Below are 20,977 nucleotides of genomic sequence, written 5' to 3' on the forward strand. Positions count from 1 at the left end.
TCTTACATGTTTTTATTTAAGCATTTGCATTGTTTCAATTCTGATAATGGACTTTTATATCCATTTGTCATTCATTTTCACTTTATATATTGTCATTCATTATATTAGTGCTTAGTTCTGTACCCTATTATAAAATTTTCGTTCTGTTGATTTAAAGATCTCTCTTTAAATTAATACATCTTTTCTCTCAAATAGTAAAAATGGACTTTCCTGGTTTATTTGTTTTTAGCTTTTAAGAAAAATAGAACTGAGTTGTTATTTTTCTAATGTATCAGATACTTAATTTATGGTTTCTAATTTTGGTGACACAACGTGTCACCTCTATTTTTATTAACTTAGTGTTTTATTTTAAATCTTGAATCCATGTGAACTGTACCATGTATGATCTATGTACATAACTTTACACCAAATTGTTAGGAAGGGATTGCTGTTGGGAATATTCCATTGTTTCCTCAGTACTTTGAAGTGCTACATTTATTATACTGCATTCAAAACATACACCTAATCATGGCTTTGTTTCCATGAAGTAGATGGCAAACTATCTTTAGTCGAGTAAAATTATGCGCATTGATACTTATTAGGAATTCTTTTTGAAATGTTTTCTGTTCCTTTGGATTTTTGCTTATTCCAGATGAAGTTGAGAGTGCTTTTGTGAAGTACACTTAAGGTATACAAAAATCAAAGAGAAAAAGATGTATATAAAAGTTGATGAGATTCATAGTGGAATGTTTTCAAAGAATATTGATTCTCTGAAAGGGATCTTTCATTTATTCAATAACCTTAATGTCGCAGAGGAAAGAATATGTTTATGTAAATGAATATATATATATATTTGGACTGTTTTATGATTTATCTACAATTTTCGTTTCTTGCTTTCATGACTTTTGATGAACTAGTTTTCTTGACCTCACCCTTGTCCCCTGGCTTTTCATTTTCTGAGAGAATCGCTGATGGTGTCAGATACAATTTTTTTAAGCATTCTTTTATGGGTTTTTTAATAAACATTTTATTTATTTATTTGACAGACAGACATCACAAGTAGTCAGAGAGGCAGACAGAGAGGGTGGGGGAAGCAGGCTCCCTGCCAAGCAGAGAGCCCGATGTGGGTCCGATCTCAGGACCCTGAGACCATGACCTGAGCGGAAGGTAGAGAGGCTTTAACCCACTGAGCCACCCAGGCGCCCATAAGCATTCTTTTACTGTATTGGTGGAATCTACTTTCTAGCATTGAAAAAGTGAAGGTTACATGCAGGTTCCCGTTCCCTGACAGCTCTAAATTGCACACTTGCAGAGAACTCAGCTGTAATCTGTAAGCTGTGGGGAGTCCCGGGCTCTGACTGCTTGGAGAGCTATCTCAAGCGCCCCAAACTTTCTCGGGCTCCATAGAAGATTGCACTCTCAGCCAATCTCGCACCAGGGGTCGCGGGGAAAGGTAGTTCAATTGGTAGCACTGATTGCCGGGACTGCCAGGTTCTGAGCAAGCCTGTTTCTGCGCATGCCTAGTTCCGCCCTCTGCCTCTGTGCTCCCTTCCACCGCTCCTTTCCCCGTTCTATTCAGGTCTCACGTGGGAGGCGATTCCTGCGCCGCTGAACATCCGCGCTTTTCCGGGGCCAGTCCCTCCCAACGAGGAAGCGACAGGTGAGCCCGGAACAGCTGGACAAAGGCTGAGGTTTGGCGCCGCGCTGCCCGGGGTCGCGGCTCTGGCGTAGGGGGTCTGTGCCCAGTAGTGTGGAGGAAACCTGCGGCCCGCCCACGGCAGGATGGGGACCTCCGCATCAAGACTAGGGGTCGGAGACCCCACGTGATCGGCCCCTGCGCGGAGCGTGCGGGGCTGTTCGTGGAGCCCCTTTTGGGAGGCCAGAGGAAGAGGGCGTGTGCGCGTGCACCGTGGGCGTGCGGACCCCTTGGGTGGGGGAGGGCGCCGTGGGGAGGACGTCTACGCGTGCGCGGTGGGTGCTTACGTGCGGCGGTCGGGGAAGCGGGGCGCGCCCACCCGGGCTGTGCGGTAACCGCCGTGGCTATGCGGTTACCGCCCGGCCTTGGGGAGACCCGTTCCCTCCGCTCTCCCTTTATTCTTCCTGGAGGCTGAGCTGCCCACTAGCCGTGCCCATCACTGCATCCCGATGTGCGCTGTTAATCAGTCCTGACTTGCCCTGGCGTTCACGAAGCGTCTTCAAGAATTCTCTGCTTTTGTCTTACTTAACTGCCAAATAATAATAATAATAATAATAATAATAATAATAATAATTTTTTAAATTAAAAAAAAATAATTCCCCTCTTGAAAGTTAGCGACTTGTTCAGAATCCCCTTGTTAGTGGCGAAGACTGAAAGTCGTGTCTCCTGACTCGTGAGAGAGAACTGTCTGCTTTTACAGGCAAGGAAAAGCAAATTACATTTAAAATGTCCTTTTGAAAAATGGCAACAAACACAGAAATTGAGACCTAGACCTTTCCTTAAAGCACTGCTTTTTATAGCTTTCTGCGGAATCACTAACCAAGGGTTTAGTAACAGTAGGGAAATTGATAAACGGGTTAGTCGGAGTATTTTTTGAATAGTTTTGGTGAAGAGTTCATGTTATTTCACTGGGTGTATTGTTTGGTCTGAACTGGTTTATTTAAAAATTTGTGTGTGTGTGAGCATCAGGGGAGGTTTAAACTGTTAAATCCTCAGGGAGCAAATATTTACATTTACCCAGTGAAAAACGTTATGTCCGGGAGCTGCTACATGATAATATCAGAGTCATGTTATATAAGGGGTGTTTCAGCATCCGAAGGTCGGAGGTACCGACGTTCTTCCTGTCTGTTGGGTGTGTGTAGTTTTTAGGGCAGGAGGATTCTGGAGCTGCTAGGCACGCCAGATCTTCCATGGCCCCTTCCCTCTTGTAACCCAGAGTTGTCTGCGTTTATCCAAGACAGCGGAAAATGAACAAGTCCCAGGTAAGTTATTTGTTCATTCCCCACTTTTTTTTTTTTTTTTTTTTTACAGTGGACTTTGTGAGATTTGTAGGAGTCCATATGTTAAGATGGGGAAAATTAGTAATTGATAAAAATCTAACTTTACAGAAAAATATAAAGTAACATCAGGAGCAAGGCCAGGTTGGCTTAGAGATACATACTGATCATTATATATCTTAGAGTTTCTAAGGTAATCCACAAATACGTCTCTGCTGTTTCTGATAACCACGGAAAAAGGAAGACACTGTATTTGGATACAGACAGACCCTTTCTTTTTTTTTTTTTTTAAACACAAAAAGTTCTTGAAAGGTATAATTTTTGGTCTTAACATGGGGACACATAGTGGGTAACCTTCCAGTGACCGCCCTGAAAGGAGTGCCTAAAGCCATTCCTCACTGAGAGTAATAGGGTCCAAGAGATAGTTAAAGTAGTGCATTTATAATGGTCTTATTTGGTCCTGCTATAAAAGCTGGTATGTTCAGAGGAATGAATGGCCTGCATGCCTGTTAGAAAAACTCTCCGTGAGGACTTTAGCCAGCTTATGTATTTAAGTTGCACAGCCAATGGTTCAGAGGTAAATTCTCTGGTAAGTATGTCTGAGCTTCCCAGTCAAATTCTTCTCATAGAATTCTGTCCTGGTCTTTCCCCTCTGCTATTGGGATCTACCCAGGTAAAGGTGGCCAAAGATTTAATTGTAATTGCTTTCCTCGAAGAACTGCTGCATTACTCTACTGCAGCTCCTGGATCAAGTCTTCTAGTATCAGTCTTCTGATGGCTTTTTCGTGGAGTCTTCCTCATTGAGCCGTGTGGTTCGGTTCCAATTTTTTATCCTTTGTCTACTAGCTTTATCATCATATCAATACGCAAACATTGAAAAGATAGGTAGAGAGTTGAATAGTACTGTTCATTGTTTTGAATACTTCTAGAAATGTATAAATTATCTTCATGTATCTGCAATGGACATTTTCCCCCTCAATTGACCAGTAATTTGGGATCTATTCACATGTAGTTTAGCCCTTTTAATGCTCTATTTTTCACACTGTATGGTACACTATATTCTAAATACTATATTTTATTGATAGGCATTTAGGTAATTTCCACTTTTCATTAATATATATGCTGCTGTGAATATACTTGTTCTCTCTGCATAGATGCAAGTGTGTCTCCAGACTCTGGAGCAGTGCTTCTCAAAGTTAGGTTCTTTGACCAGAAATGGCAGTATCACCTTGAAACTTGTCAGAAATGCAGATTTTTATGTATGTTCCCAGACCTTCTGGAAGAAAAATTTGGGGGCGAGGCCCAGCAATCCATATATTTTTTTAAAGATTTTATTTATTTATTTGACAGACAGAGATCACAAATAGGCAGAGATGCAGGCAGAAAGAGGAGGAAGCAGGCTCCCCGCTGAGCAGAGAGCCTGATGGCAGGGCTCCATCCCAGGACCCTGAGATTATGGCCTGAGCTGAAGGCAGAGGCTTTAACCCACAGAGACACCCAGGCACCCCAGCAGTCCATATTTTTAACAAGGTGTGCATATGATGCTCATACACATCAAGTTTAAGAATTACTGCTCTATAGTCCAATGATTAGTATTTTTGAGTTACAGGATATGAGCATTTCTAATTTTTCTAGGTAAACTTATTCATTAGAAGACTACTTTCCCTCTCTTCTTTCCAGATATAAAAAGTATTTGTACACTAAGGGGTGAAAACTTTAATTTCCATTTTTCTGGTTGAATTTTTTTGACTTTCATAAATCTGGCTTTTTAAGTTCTTTCAGGCTATGGAGTTTTGTAAGAATTCTTACGTATTTTAGGTGGTAATCTTTTTTTTTTTCTTTTAAGATTTTTTTAAAATTTATTTGACAGAGATCCCAAATGGGCAGAGAGGCAGCCAGGCAATGAGAGAGGGGAAAGCAGGCTCCCTGCTGGGCAGAGAGCCCAATGGTGAGGCTCATTCCTAGGACCCTGGGATCATGACCTGAGCCGAAGGCAGAGTCTTTAACTCACTGAGCCACCCCGGCGCCCCTAGGTGGTAATCTTTCATGATAATTTTTATCAATTTTCTTCTCTCCATATGCTTTGTCTTTTAATATAGTAGTATTATTTCTGGAAATTTTACATTGTGATACAACCCTTTTGCCTCTTCTATTTTTTATTATTGTTTTCCTGACCCTGGGGGCCTGATGACATTTTTCTGTTTTCTGTCTTTTTTCTAATAAGACTTTTTAAAAATATTTAGTACCTTAATCTAGAATTTTTTAGTATAATGTGATAAGGGATCTGATTTTATATTTGAGCATCTCTAAAAAATAAGCAGAACAATAAAAGCACTAACATAATACACGTGAGTGGGAATGCCTGCCGTGTTTCTTCTCCATTATGCACGTTGCTGACTTTGGACTGGGTTTTTTTTGTCATGTTCACAAAGTATCCTTGAAGTCTTATTTTATTGAAAATTAGAATAATTTTTCCAAATGCTTTCTTAACATTTAATGGGAATGATGATATATTTTTTCTTTTTAGATCTATTATATTTCCATATTTCTTAAAAACTAATCTTTATTTTTTTAAAAGAAGCCCTACTTGGTCAAAGAGTGTTACTCTTTTGATGATAACTGTAATTCTGTTTGTCAGTATTTTTTTCCATAACCTTGTCACTTAAAAAACATTTAATTTGATTTCACTCATATGTATAATTTAAGAAACAAAAGGGATGAATATATGGGAGGGGGGAAAGGAGAGGGAAACAAGCCATAAGAGACTCTTAAGGACAGGACAAACAGGGCTGGTGGAGGGAGGTGGTGGGGATAGACTATATGGGTGATGGTATTATAGAAGGCACTTGTGATGAGCACTGGGTTTTGTATGCAAGTGATGAATCACTGAATTCTGCACCTGAAACCAGTATTGCACCGTATGTTAACTGACTAGAATTTAAATAAAAATTTGGAAAAAGTATTTAATTTGTTCCTTATTATTCCTAGTGGCTTTTCTAATTTGTTTGGACTAATATTTATCACAGATAGTATTTTATTCTTCATGGAGCCAGCTTTTGGTTTTATTGATTTTCACTCTGTTTTTTTCCCTTTAAAAAAAAAAAAAGATTTGGGGTTCCTGGGTGGCTCAGTGGGTTAGGCCTCTGCCTCCTGCTCAGGTCGTGATCTCGGGGTCCTGGGATCAAGCCCCACATTGGGCTCTCTGCTCAGCAGGGAGCCTACTTCCTCCTCTTTCTCTCTCTGCCTGCCTCTCTGCCTCCTTGTGATCTCTCTCTCTGTCAAATACATCAATAAAATCTTAAAACAATTATTTATTTGAGAGATTGAGCACGGGCATGCATGAGCCCAGGAAGCCGGGCACAGAGAGAGGAAGAGGGTGTATTATGCAGATTCCACGCTGAGCCTGGAGCCCAATGTGGGAATCAGCCTCACAACCCTGAGATCATGACCCGAACATAAATCCAGAGACCGATGCTTAACTTACTCTAGCACCCAGGCACCCCTCCACTGTTATTTTTTTTTAAGATTTTATTTATTCATTTGAGAGATCACATGTAGGTGGTGGGTGGCGGTGGGGGTGGAAACAGACCCCCCGTCAAGCAGAGAGGCCAATGTGGGGCTCAATCCCAAGACCCTGAGATCACGACCTGAGCCGAAGGCAGAGGCTTAACCCACTGAGCCAACCAGGCACCCTTCCACTGTTATTTTTATTAACTTCTGCTTTTACCTTTATTCTTTCCTTCAGATATCTTTGGTTATAGGATGTTTTTTGTAACTTTTTGTTGAAGATGAGTTTATTGTAAAGCTCTTTATTATGCCCATGTAAGGATATAATTTCCCTCTACTACTACTTTGGCTGCAGAATCAGTATCATGTATCAATATGTGGTGCTTTTTTTTTTTTTCTACACAGGCTGCCATTTCCTTTCTGATACCTTCTTTGATCACTTACTTAAAATGTATTTTATTTTTTAATCTTATTTTTTAATAAAGATTTTTATTTATTTATTTGACAGACAGAGATCACAAGTATGCAGAGAGGCAGACAGAGAGAGAGGAGGGAGCAGGCTCCCCACCAAGCAGAGAGCCAGATGCGGGGCTTGATCCCAGGACCCGGAGACCACAACCCAAGCCGAAGGCAGAGGCTCAACCCACTGAGCCACCAGGTGCCCCTTTAATCTTATTTTTATACATACAACAAATGTTTTTAAAAAATCCACAGATTGTAAGTGTAGAGCCCAGTGAATTACCACAAATCTAATGCCCGCATAACTAATACATAGGTCAGAGCAAACACTGGCAGCGCTTCTAAAGCCTCCCTTGTGCTCCTCTCACAATCCGTACCTGTTACTATGCTGGTCATTCATTTGTGTGTAATCAGTGGCTTCAAGGGTAGCATTAAGTAGTGAAATGATGAAGACCATCTGGCCCTAAAGGCCTAAAGTATTTGCTCTCTGGCTCTTTACAAGGAAGACTTTCCAGATCCTTGGATTAGTTTATTAAAGTTATTAATGTTGCTGTCATTTGTATCCTGTTTAAAATTAATTTTCCTACTCTAAGGCCAGATTGATAATCTCCTCTGTTATTATCTATTTATTTATTTATTTATTTTGGCTTTCACATTTATGCCTGTTTTAATGGACTTGGTATTTACTTTTGTTTGTTTAGAAATTTTTTTTAAGATTTTATTTATTTTTTTGACAGAGATCACAAGTAGGCAGAGAAGCAGGCAGAGAGAGCAGGGGGAAGTAGGCTCCCTGCTGAGCAGAGAGCCCAATATGGACCTCGATCCCAGGACCCTGAGATCATGACATGAGCCAAAGGCAGAGGCTTAACCCACTGAGCCATGCAGGCACCCTGTTGAGAAATCTTTTTATCATTAGGACATTGCATCTTTTTCAGAACAAGTATAATTTACAGAAATTATAGAAGGCAGCTTTTTATCAAATATCAATGTTTAGCAATGTTTTGTTTTGCCAGAATATTATTTCAGTTGTAAAAACCATCTTCAGTTGCAAAAGGTAATCAAAAACCTTACTAGAGGGTGCTTAGGTGGTGCATCCGGTTAGGTGTCTGACTCTTGTTTTTCGCTCAGGTCATGGTGTTGAGGTGGTGAGATTGAGCCTCACATTGGGCTCTGTGCTTAGCCTCTGCCCCTCCTGCTTGTGTGCTAGCTCTCTCTAAAATAAATAAGTAAATCAAGGGGTGCCTGGGTGGCTCAGTGGGTTAAAGCCTGTGCCTTCAGCTCTGGTCATGATCTCAGGGTCCTGGGATAGAGTCCCACATTAGGCTCTCTGCTCAGCAGGGAGCCTGCTTCCTCCTCTCTCTCTCTGCCTGCCTCTCTGCCTACTTGTGATCTCTCTTTGTCAAATAAATAAATAAAATATTTTAAAAAATAAAATAAGTAAGTAAATCTTAAAACACAAAAAACTCTTTGGATTTAACTTGGCTTTATCCTAAGAAGTCTTAAGCTAAACAATATTTTAAGTAGGAAAACATGCACTTTTAAATAGTTTGGTATACTGTTTCTGTAGTTATAAACATATATCAACTGGTTTCTTTTATAGGAAATCTGATGAGTTTATCACATCAAGCATTATGTAATCCAAGACAAGAGCTAATTACCTTCTAACTATAGTACTCTGTGTAACAATTGCAAATATCAAAGGTATTAGTGGTTAATAATTGCTATACAATTTAAAACAAAATTTGTTTACTGGATTGCTTTTCAGATTGCAGCTGCTCCTTAGGGATTTCCTGTAAATAAAAGCTCCAAAGCAATTCATGTAGGGCTTAGTTTAGATCAGTACTTTTTTTCTCGTTATCACTCCCCCTCCCACAACCCACCCCCCTGCAGTTGCACCATATTATTAAAAACACTAAGTGCCTGGGATATATGCTTCAGAAGACAGTGATTGAGTAATTTCAATAACGTGAAGTTCTTCATGTAAAAAAGATGTTTTTTTTTAATTTTTAATTTTTTATTATCATAGAATGTATTATTAGCCCCAGGGGTACAGGTCTGTGAATCGCCAGGTTTACACACTACAGCACTCATCATAGCACATACCTTTCCCAGTGTCTGTAACCCAAACACCCTTTCCCTAACCGCCCCCCCCCCCCGCAACCCTCAGTTTGTTTTATAAGATTAAGAGTCTCTTATGGTTTGTTTCCCTCCCGATCGCATAAAAAAGATGTTTTGTAGTCACAATTACTTCAAAAAGTAATTATATCCAAATAACCTGGCATGTTATGCTTTAGCAATTAGAGAACCATGGCTTTGACACCTGACAGTTTATAAGTTATTGAAATGTGAAATGCTAAACGATGTGAACAGCTCTTCTCTCTTTGGAGTGCTGCAAAGTTCCAGGTTGACTTTATTTTTCAGATAACATCTTAAGCCCACTTTATAGCATATTAAGTCATAAAGGACAAATCCAGGGAAGGTAATACCTTTCCTAAGTTACAAAACTGTAGCAAATTAGTACAGTACTCTTTAATACAATAAAATTCTTTGTTGTTGTTGTTGGAGTTCTGTATTACTTTAATAATAATTTTCACTCCAAAAATGTCATTTAAGTACCAAACAAAACACTGTGGTTTTTAATGGTGCTTTATAACAGAGCAAGTTATTTTATACAAATCAGTATCTTTTAAAACTGTAAAATTTTTCCTTTTTTAAAGATTTTACTTAGAGAGTGCAAATAAGTGTTCACACAAGCAGGGGGAAGAGGCAAAGGCAGAGGGAGAAGCAGACTTCCTGCTCAGTGGGGAACCTGATGTGGGGCTTGAACCAAGGACCCTGAGATCATGATCTGAGCCAAAGACTGATGCCTAACCAACTGAGCCACCTTGTTGCCCCTATAATTACTCTCTCTCTCTCTCTCTTTTTTAAGGATTTCCTAATGCAAGCTCTTTAGGTTTACCGGAGCAAGATAATTATATGTATTTAGGTGGCTCAGCTTTGTTTTGGGGTTAATCCAAAGCCGGGAAGAGTACTAATGCATGAAAAGCTTTACAGTTCTACATTAAAGGAGATGTAATATGCCAATATGATTTTCTAGGTCCTTTTCAGAAATTGCTAAATTTTCACATAACTGCTAGAATCCTCAGGAATTAGATGGACATTTCATACAATACTACTTTCGGATGATCCCTTTTATTTAGAAATCTGCCACCTCTTTGTTTTGATAAAAAAATCATACAGTTTTTCTTCAGCTTATTAAAAAATATCCTACCTAAAATATATTTCTGATTTTTAAATAACAAGTATATTGCCAGCTTGCAGAGATGTGGGGAGTGGGTGTTTCGTGTAACAGCTTTCATCCTCATTTCTCTTACAAACCCTGCCACTGCATTTGGTGTCTTCATGCTCCCTCTTGCCGAAGCTGCCAAGTCTTCAGTCTCAGCATTTAATTGATATATTACCCATTCCATTGTTTCCTGGCCTTTATTGGCATTTGAAGATACCATGCTTGCCGTCAGTCCTTCAAGGTAACTGCTAAGACTGACTCCTTCCATAGTGATCGCAGCTTCTTGAGTCAAAATATTTTTTTCTGGGTCTTGAAGGTGTGGTTTGTGTATAAACTGCAGAAACCGTATTTGTAAGTGAAATATTAGTAGGTTTAAGTTCCATCGCTTTCTCTGCAGAATCAAGTACAGAGTATTCTTGCACAAATGTGTTAGTTTTTGCTGCAATATGAGATTTCACAATGGAAGGCAGCCCCCACTCTGTGCTGAGAAGTCTTTGGCTGTACAGCTTTCCAGAGTGATCTGTATGTCTGTCCAGTACATTACCTCCAACCACATTTGGGTCTTCCTGCGTTGCAGCTGTAATAGTTTCCAATGGGTGGTCAAAGACGTGGTCTGAAGTCCAGATCTTCATGGTGCCGGCCACTTGCACAATGTCCCTGGTGTTCACTTTTATTCTTTCTTTTAAAGATTTATTTTATTTATCTGAGAGACAGAAAGAACACGAGTGAGAGGATGGAAGGAGGGAAAGAATCTCAAGCAGAACCACTGACCACAGACCCCAACGTGGACCTGATCCCACAACCCCGAGATCATGACCTTAGCCGAAACCAGGAGTCAGACGCCTAACCAGCTCCGCCACCCAGGCGCCCCTTATTTCTCATTTCTTACCACACCAAGGATGTCCCCTTCTATCCCTTCTTATCTAACGTTTTTCTTGTTTCTGTGAGTGTCTATTAAATTTTATTCAATGGTTTTGAACATCTATTGAAATCATGTGATTTATCTCCTCTATTTTCTTAGTTGGTAAATTACATTAATTTATAAATGTAAAACAAACTAGATATTCTTGAAACTGAGCTGGGCCATGGTATTCTTTCTATATATTCCTGGCTTTAGTTTGATAATACTTTGTTTTGGATTTTTATATTTGTGTCCTTCATGAGAAAGACAGACCAGTAAGTGTTTTGGGGTAGAGAGGGGGCAGAATATGTTCTTGTTATGATTTAGTATTTAATATCAGGAATATGTTGAATATATAACATGAATTTGGAGTATTTCCTCTTGTTTTCTCTACAGGATCTTTTAGTTTGTTGCTACTTCTTAGGTTTTCCATTCATATGTGAGGACATCTGTGACTGGAGTTGCCTTCATGGGAAGATTTCTTTCTTCCTGTCTCTCTTCTGTTAAGGAAGCTCTTTCCCAACTTGGGGCTTGAACTCACAACCTTGAGATTGAGAGTCAAGTGTTCCATCAATTGAGCCAGCCAGGCACCCACATAGGAAGAGTTTAAATTATAGATGCAATTTCCTTAACAGACATGTGGCATTAGATTTGATTTCCTTTCCTTTCCTTTCCTTTTCTTTCTTTGTTTCTTTCTTTCTGCCTGTTTTTTGTAGACTACATGTCCACAGTGGAGCCCAGTGCAGGGCTCAAACTCATGACCCTTCGACTGAGACTTGAGCCAGGATCAAGAGTCAAACACTCGGGGCACCTGAGTGGCTCAGTGAGTTAAGCCTCTTCCTTCAGCTCAGGTCATGATCCCAGGGTCCTGGGATCAAGCCCCACACCTGGCTCTCTGCTCAGCAGGGATTCTGCTCCCTACCCACTCCCACAACCTCTGCCTGCCTCTCTGCCTACTTGAGATCTCTGTCTGTCAAATAAGTAAATAAATAAAATCTTAAAAAAAAAGTTGGACACTCAACCAACTGAGCTACCCAGGTGACCCTAGATTTTCTTTTTTAAAAAGTAAGTTTTGATAAGTAGTTTCTTTCTTTGAAAGTAAACTTTCCCCCCACATTTTCAAAATTATTGGCCCTTAATTTCTTCACTATATTTTTATAGACCACAGAAACTGTATAGAGATGTTGTTTTCATGCCAGATATTGGAGAGTGAACCTTTCTTCTTTATAACTTGATCAGCTTTGGCAAAGAATTGTCAAGGTACAAACTTGGTTTTGTCCTCTCTCTTTATACTATATGTAGATTTTTTAAATTTGTTAATGTCTGATCTGTAACATGTCTTTGTGCATATATTAGCTGTAACTTCCTCTTTTGCTTTAAAAAAAGGTAGATACTTACTGATTTTTTTAACTTCTCTAATATATACTATTAAGGATTTTTTTTTAAAGCGTAACTTCTTAGATGTGTCTTACAGGTTTTGGTATGTTGTATTTTGATAATTCACTTAAAAATGTTCTCTAATCTAGGGGTACAAGAATGTTTCAGTCGGTTAAGTGTCCAACTCTTGGTCTTGGCTCAGGTCGTGGTCTTGGGGTTGTAGGACTGCGCTGTATGGAGGGCTGCATGCTCAGTGGGGAGTCTGCTTGATATTCTCCCTCTGTCCCTCCCCACCCACTTGCAGGCACATGGGTGTGTTCTCTCTCTCAAATAATAAATAAATAAATAACCTCTAATCTCTATTTAGAAATATATTTCTTAAATAAATATAACACCACATGTATCTTAATCTGTAAACGTGATGTTTTCTGGTTAATCTTTTTCTTACTGATATATTAAACACTGTAAAAAGAATGTTCTCTGTATGATATCAAATCTTTGAAGTTGTAGAACTCTGCTTTGTGTCCCAAACTGGTCAATTTAAGTACAGAGTATGTGTGGATCTGAAAAGTGTGTGTGTGTATGTGTGTAAATATATTTGGCAGTTTGGGACTACATTTTCCCTGAAGGTAATTACTGTTTCATTTCTCTCTGGCTGCTTTTAAGGTTTGCCATTTATATTCAGTCTTTCTCATAGTTTTTATATCTCTTCTGAAAACTCTCAATCTGTCCATCTTTTTCACTTTATCATTTTTTAAAAAGATTTTATTTCTTTATTTGATAGAGATCACAAGTTGGCAGAGAGGCAGGCAGAGAGAGGGAGAAGCAGACTCCCTGCTGAGCAGAGAGCCTGATGCGGGGCTCGATCCCAGGACCCTGGAATCATGACCTGAGTCTAAGGCAGAGGCTTTAACCCACTGAGACACCCAGGTGCCCCTTCCCTTTATCATTTTTTTAAAAATTATAGTTGACAAACAATGTTACGTTAGTTTCAGGCATACAATATGGTGATTCAACGAGTCTTTTTCTTTATCATTTTAACCATAGTCATTAAATATGTCAGATAATTCCAATATCTGGAGCTCCCTGTGTCCTAAGCTTAAATTTTTAGAAGAAATATATTAGACCATTCATTCGGCAAATATTTTTGGAACACCTTTCATGGACTGTTTTAAGTGTTTGGAATATATACTATAAACAAAATAACCTGCTTTTCTGAACCTGTTTGGAACCTGGAGAGTTCTGCATGGACATGCTGAATTACTTTTTGCTTTTTTTTTTTCCTGAATTACTCTTAATAGACTGTTATGAATTGAGCTTGCAAGTGTTTTATTTAGAATATATGTATCAAAATTAAATAGGAATTGTTTTTGAACAATATTTTGTTACTAAATTTATAATGTTCCACAGATATTTTTTATGGTATAGAATGTTTAAATTATATGGGTTGTTGGGGGTTGCCTAGTGGCTCCATCAGTTAAGCGTTTGCTTTTGGCTCAGTTCCTGATCTCGGGGTCCTGGGATCGAGCCCTTCATTGGGCTCCCTGCTCAACAGGAAGTCTGCTTCTCCCTCTGCCCCTTCACCTGCCCGTGTGTGCTCTCTCTCTTGGATAAATAAATCTTTTTTTTTTTAATTTTTTTATTTTTTATAAACATATATTTTTATCCCCAGGGGTACAGGTCTGTGAATCACCAGGTTTACACACTTCACAGCACTCACCAAAGCACATACCCTCCCCAATGTCCATAATCCCATCCCGTTCTCCCAAACCCCTCCCCCCAGCAACCCTCATTTGTTTTGTGAGATTAAGAATCACTTATGGTTTGTCTCCCTCCCAATCCCATCTTGTTTCATTGATTCTTCTCCTACCCACTTAAGCCCCCATGTTGCATCACCACTTCCTCATATCAGGGAGATCATATGATAGTTGTCTTTCTCTGCTTGACTTATTTCACTAAGCATGATACGCTCTAGTTCCATCCATGTTGTCGCAAATGGCAAGATTTCATTTCTTTTGATGGCTGCATAGTATTCCATTGTGTATATATACCACATCTTCTTGATCCATTCATCTGTTGATGGACATCTAGGTTCTTTCCATAGTTTGGCTATTGTGGACATTGCTGCTATAAACATTCGGGTGCACGTGCCCCCTTGGATCACTACGTTTGTATCTTTAGGGTAAATACCCAATAGTGCAATTGCTGGGTCATAGGGCAGTTCTATTTTCAACATTTTGAGGAACCTCCATGCTGTTTTCCAGAGTGGCTGCACCAGCTTGCATTCCCACCAACAGTGTAGGAGGGTTCCCCTTTCTCCGCATCCTCACCAGCATCTGTCATTTCCTGACTTGTTGATTTTAGCCATTCTGACTGGTGTGAGGTGATATCTCATTGTGGTTTTGATTTGTATTTCCCTGATGCCGAGTGATATGGAGCACTTTTTCATGTGTCTGTTGGCCATCTGGATGTCTTCTTTGCAGAAATGTCTGTTCATGTCCTCTGCCCATTTCTTGATTGGATTATTTGTTCTTTGGGTGTTGAGTTTGCTAAGTTCTTTATAGTTTCTAAACACTAGTCCTTTATCTGATATGTCGTTTGCAAATATCTTCTCCCATTCTGTCAGTTGTCTTGATTTTGTTAACTGTCTTTTAATATAAATAAATAAATAAATAAATAAGCATGGGTTGTCACTTAGTGTTGGCTAGATTTTAATCCTGAAAAATATCTGAAATTGTTTTTTTTTCCATGGTAGATCTTCAAAATCTTCAATTGATTTTTAAATATTTTTAAGTCCTATTTTTGGTTATTGGACTATACACTGATTTTCTACCTTTCTCTTAAATCTATTTTGGTAGTTCTTTAATGTTTCAGCCCAAAGCATTGGTTTCTTTTGGGATATCATATACAATATTTTCTTTAGGAAAACAAAATATATTTCATGGAGATTTGAGTGTATCTCCTATATTTTCATAGATACATGACTGTGTCTTAAAAGTGTCCTCGTGGGGTGCCTGGGTGACTTAGAGGGTTAAGCCTCTGCCTTCAGCTCAGGTCATGATTCCATGGTCTTGGGATCAAGCCCCACATCAAGCTCTCTGCTCAGCAGGGAGCCTGCTTCCCCTTTCTCTGCCTGCCTCTCTGCCTACTTGTGATCTCCTCTCTGCCTACTTGTGATCTCTCTCTCTCTCTTGCTCTGTTAAATAAATATTTTTAAAAAGTGTCCTCGTATTTATAGTTGTATTTTTTTTTAATTTATTGATTTCACAGAGAGAGTGCAAGCAGGGGGAGCAGCAGAGGGAGAGGGAGAAGCAGGTTCCCCACTGAGCAGGGAGCCCAATGTGGGGCTCGATCCTAGGACCCTGGAATCATGACCCGAGCCGACGCTTAACCAACTGAGCCACCCAGGCACCCCTATAGTTGTATTTTCTTTAAGTGATTGTCTTTTCAGATATTTGGTGCCAAAAAAGATAAATGATTTCTTTCTCTTCTTGAAGAATCATCATTGCTCATTTCATTCTTTTAGCCCTCAGTGTTACCTTATCTGCTGTGAATTACGTTAAACTACTTTAATTTTGCTTATCTATTTTTTAACGTTTTTTTATTCATTTGAGAGTGAAAGAAGAGTGGGGGAAGGGAAAAGGGAGAGGGAGAAGCAGACCCTACTGAGCAGGGAACCTAACATGGGGCTTGATCCTAGGACCCTGAGATCATGACCTGATCCCAAGGCAGATGCTTAAGTGATTGAGTCACCCAGGTTGCCCCTATTTTGCATATATATTTTTTGCAGTATATTTGATATTTTCCCTTTATTTTGTTTTCAAATTTTTTTGATATTGCAAATAATTGGTTTTGTTTTCAAATCAGTTATGTCACCCATTGGTAAAAAATTTAGCATATTCATATACCATTTTATAGTTTAGGTTTTTTGTTTTACAGTCTTGTTTACTGTATATCCTAGTATAACATCATTAATGTTTTGTGTGTTCTATGTCGTTTTAATTTTTGTCATACACTCAGTTTCTCATTGCACTGCTGGTCAAATTTACTTTCTTTTTTTTTCCTAATTTGATAAATTGTTGGTTTCTAGTTTTGATTATGAAGACATTACTGTTATAATAGTCTATATTTCTCTGTTAACACATCTTTATTGAGTAATGTTTTATTATCAGGTTCTTTTGATTGTCCATTTCTTCCCTTTCATCCAAACTAGAAAAGAATGTCAGAATGATATTGCATTTCCACATCACTTCTAAATAAGTGCCTTGGTTTTGCTATTGTATTTCAGAATCTTTTGTTTTAGTCTATTGGTTTTATGAATAGTATATCATCAGTTTTATGCCAGGAACTTACTGTGTATTATAAGTTCCAAAAAGTATTTTTTTGTCAGTTAATTGAGGTAAGCTGTATATAACTTAAGTGTCAAGCTTGATGAATTTTTATATGTGTGTGTATGTGTGCGCACGCATGCACACACCCCTGTGTAATTGCTACCCAGTACCCAAGAAGTTTCTCTGGTACTTGAGGTTTATCTTACCTTGACATATCTTATCATTGATTAGTGTTGCTTGTATATCTGGATTCCACTCAGTATCGTATATGTGAGATTCATCCATTTTGCCGAGTGTATCAGTTTTTCTTTTATCTTCGTTATGTATTCCACTAATAGCCATACTGCAGTTTTATTTCTCCTTCTGTTGATGGGCTTTTGGACTGTTTCCAGGTTTTGGCTAATAAATCAAACTGCTCTGATTATTTCCTATAGACCCTTTGGTTGACAAAGGGTATATAACTAGGAGAGGAATTAATACAATAGCTTTAAATAGAAATTCCTTAATATTTCACCAAGGTATATGTACTTGCTTATCCTCCCACTGGCAAGGTATGAATGTTCCAGTTGTTTTCACATTTTTGCCAGTATCTCTATTTGGTATTTTCCGAGTTTTTCATTTCAGACATCCCGGTGTGTATGTCATTGTGGTTATCATGTGAGAGTTAGGTTCGGGGTAGGTGGTAGGTACTAGATGGGATATGAAGGAGCTTCTCAGTTTCACTAATGTTTTTTTTCTTGATCTAAATGCTAGTTTTATGCATGTGTTCACTGTGTGAAACTACATGGAGCCTTTGTACTCCAAGGTTCACTTTTGTGTTATTTTTAAGTATATTCATACTTCAACAAATTTACAAAAATCACAGAGTTGACAATGACAAATTGTTAATCTAAAGAAGTCTCAAGGATATCATTAAGCTAAAACCAAGAGTCAGAATAACGTTAATTTTTTCATATACAGAGGTCAGAATTCTTCAGCATGTTTCCTTCCTTTTTTTTTTTTGCTTAAGAGAGAAAGAGACTACACACATAAGCACATGCATGATTAGGGGATGGGCAGAGGGAAAGGGAGAAAGAGAATCTCCAGTGGACTCCCCATTCAGCATGGAGCCTGATGCGGGGCTTGATCTCACGACCTGAGATCATGACATGAGCCAAAATCAAGAGTCAAATGCTTAACAGACCCATCCACCCAGGCTCCCCTAAATTGAACACTTGTATATTTCACCATTAAGTGTAATATTTGTTGTAGGTATATATGAAAGTCCATTATCACACTAGGGAAATTTCTAGTTTGTCACTAGTTGTTTTTTGTTTTGTTTTGTTTTTTAATTACGGTTTTGGTTATATACTCAGATGATCATATTGTCATCTCTTAGTTTTTAAAACTATTCATTCTTATTTTTATTTCCACCTTCAGAAAATTCCTTCATGGCCTGTTCTTCTGTTTTCCATTTACAAAGTGATTTTTTCACACCTTGCATTCTTGATTATTGTCAGTCTCTTACTTCTCTGAGAGCTTTCTGATTCATTGTTGGTGATATCAAATGCTACCAAATTATTATGTTTGTCAAATCTTTATTTTCATTCTATACCTATAGTATTATATTTCACATTTAAGATGTATCTTGTTAAAATACAGTGTCCAGTTTATTTTTTTCCTTGCTTATTTTGTGATACTTGTGTTTATGCAGCTGTTTGGGCATATTCTCTGAGGAAATTTCTTTCTGCCCATGATTGGTGGCCATGTTCTCTCACTCTCTGTCCACTTATCAATTCCCTATTTGTTTCACAGCTTTTGCTGTTGTAGTTTAAGCGGTGTTCTTTGTCCTTTAGCTTTCCTTTTACTTTTTTGGGAGAATTGGTCTATAAATAAAAACCTAGTTACATAATTTTTATATACTCTCAGATCTCTTCTCTGGCTCCCCTTTCTTTGAAACAGTGAGTCGTAAAGTAGAGGCATGCACTCTAGATGACATCCCAAACAATCCAGTTGGTATCTTCTCTGTGTTCTACAGGTATTTCAAGTGTAACAGTTCCAAAATCTTCCATTCTTATTTTCTACACATCCTAATTATGGGCTCAAAATTGAAGACTTAGAAACTGGAATGTGTACTGCAGTGGATAAAATATTAATAAATATTAATAAATTAATACAATATTAAGCTGTCTCTTTACTTTTTAAAGTTGAAGAAGAATAAAGCTTGTCACAAAATATATTGATAATTTATTTCCATAATTCATAAATACAAACTTGTGTAGTACTCAGAAATACTCTCTAAGGTTGGTGGTGGTCAAATATGTTGGAGACTTGGTGTGAAACTACTCTGTAATCCATTTCATAGCTTGCTTTCTTCCTGGCCCTTTCTGTCCTCACAGCTCCAGCTGCTTCTCAACATTTCCTGTGCTGTTTGCCCTCTGCTCATTTCCCAAATGTGCTAGAGGAGCAGAGGAGCCCTGCCTTCGCATGTACCATGGAGTTGCATGAACAACACAGCATGACCGTTTGTCCCGTAGCTGTTCTTCAGTGAAGCTCAAAATAGAACTAATTTTCTTCCTCATTTATTTTAGTCTGTCTGCTGTGTACTCTCACCTTAGCAATTGTAACATACTACTGTGTGTTTTATTACCATATTATTGCTACTTGAATCCAAGAACAATTTTAATAATTTAGCATTTCTAAGAACTAGAATGGTTCCAGATACAGTGTGTAATTTGATCATTTTTTGCATGAATAATACCTTAAGCAATGGCATAGTATTTCCATTATGGTTTCTCATCTTCCCACAAAGTATAAAGTCAGATGTTTTGCAAACTATTTGGTAATCCTGGTGAGGATTGGTTCCCATACAGCTTTTTCCATGTTACCCAATTCTGAACATTTCAGATTGAACAGAAATTCCAGGGGTCAGTGTCATTTAAGGATGTGACTGTGGGCTTCACCCAGGAAGAGTGGTAGCACCTGGATTCAGCTCAGAGGTCCCTGTCTAGAGACATGATGCTGGAGAACTACAGTAACCTTGTCTCAGTGGGTAAGGTCTGGTTTTTTGTAATTCTAAGTAGCATGTTCTCATTCTTTTAACTGTGAAGCATATAGACACTGTAGAGTTGGATGATTTTTAATATTGGAACTGAGTAATCAGTGATAATTGATCTCTTTTGGGTACCAGGAAGATATTTGTGTTTACCTCTCCAGTGAAATGTTCAATAGCATCTTCATCGAGCAGCTCCAGAAGCTTGCTGCTCTTTCAGAGACCCTGCAAGCCAGGACTTCTGGTCTGAATCCTGAACTGTTTTGCTTTGTCAGAGTATTGTGTTACCAAACCAGAAGTGGTCTTCAGGCTAGAGCGAGGAGAGGAGCCATGGATACTGGAGGAAGAATTCCCAAGCCAGGGCTTCCCAGGTGAGTTAATGGACTCTGCACAGATGAACATCAGGGCATTTAGTATTTTCCCATGATTAACCCAGAGGTTGACAATTTCAAGAATATCTCTTTAGATGTCTTAATCCTGGGAACTGACTGGGAATACTGGTTTTTTAACAAATCTCCAGAAACCACTCTTAAAATAACATTTTTTGATTCACTTTTTTAGTATTTACCATTCTTACATCTGTCAAAAAACCAGTCCTTGCCTACTTTATTTTTACTGTTGTTTTTTTCATTCCTTTGTTTCCCAAAGCAGTTTCAGTTGCCTGCCTTACTGTCATCAGGCATTCTTTCATATGCTCATTTTTTGACTCCAAATAATTTTTGAGTAATTGCTATTATCTATGTGTCAATGAGCTTATACAAATAGCAGTACAGCCAACAAATACATGAAAAGATGGTCAGCATTACTAAACATCAGGGAAATGCAAATTGGAACCACACATCACACCATTTAGAATGGCTAGTACCAAGAAGAGAAGGGATAACTAGTTCTGGGAAGGATGCGGAGAAAAAGGAACGCTTGTGCACTGCTGACTGTGTTGTAAATTGGATCAGCTACAATAGAAAATGGTATAGAGATTGCTCAGAAAGTAAAATATAGAACTATCTTGTATGATCCAGTAGTACCACTTGGGAAGACACCCAGAGGAAATGAAAACAGGCTATGAAAGAGAGAATATGCATGCTGGTGTTTATCACAGTATGATTCACAATAGCCAGATACGGAAATGACCT

The 20,977-nt window shown here is 38.6% G+C and overlaps 1 long non-coding RNA gene and 1 pseudogene across 2 annotated transcripts; one reads left to right on the forward strand and one right to left on the reverse strand.

Moving 5' to 3' along the window:
• Positions 1-1,531: 1,531 nt before the first annotated feature.
• On the forward strand, positions 1,532-20,081 carry LOC309857317. Its single transcript, XR_014307628.1, has 4 exons — positions 1,532-1,639; positions 2,892-2,937; positions 19,700-19,844; positions 19,983-20,081. It is a non-coding gene; the product is annotated as an uncharacterized lncRNA (long non-coding RNA).
• Positions 9,967-10,929, reverse strand: LOC309857321 (PRELI domain containing protein 3B pseudogene; annotated as a pseudogene). Its single transcript has 2 exons — positions 10,190-10,929; positions 9,967-9,974 (listed from the first exon to the last, which is right to left on the reverse strand). The product of its transcript is annotated as a PRELI domain containing protein 3B pseudogene (transcript).
• Positions 20,082-20,977: the final 896 nt, after the last annotated feature.

Source organism: Mustela nivalis (genome assembly GCF_964662115.1).
Source record: "Mustela nivalis genome assembly, contig: HAP1_SCAFFOLD_1205, whole genome shotgun sequence".
Classification (NCBI taxonomy): domain Eukaryota; kingdom Metazoa; phylum Chordata; class Mammalia; order Carnivora; family Mustelidae; genus Mustela; species Mustela nivalis.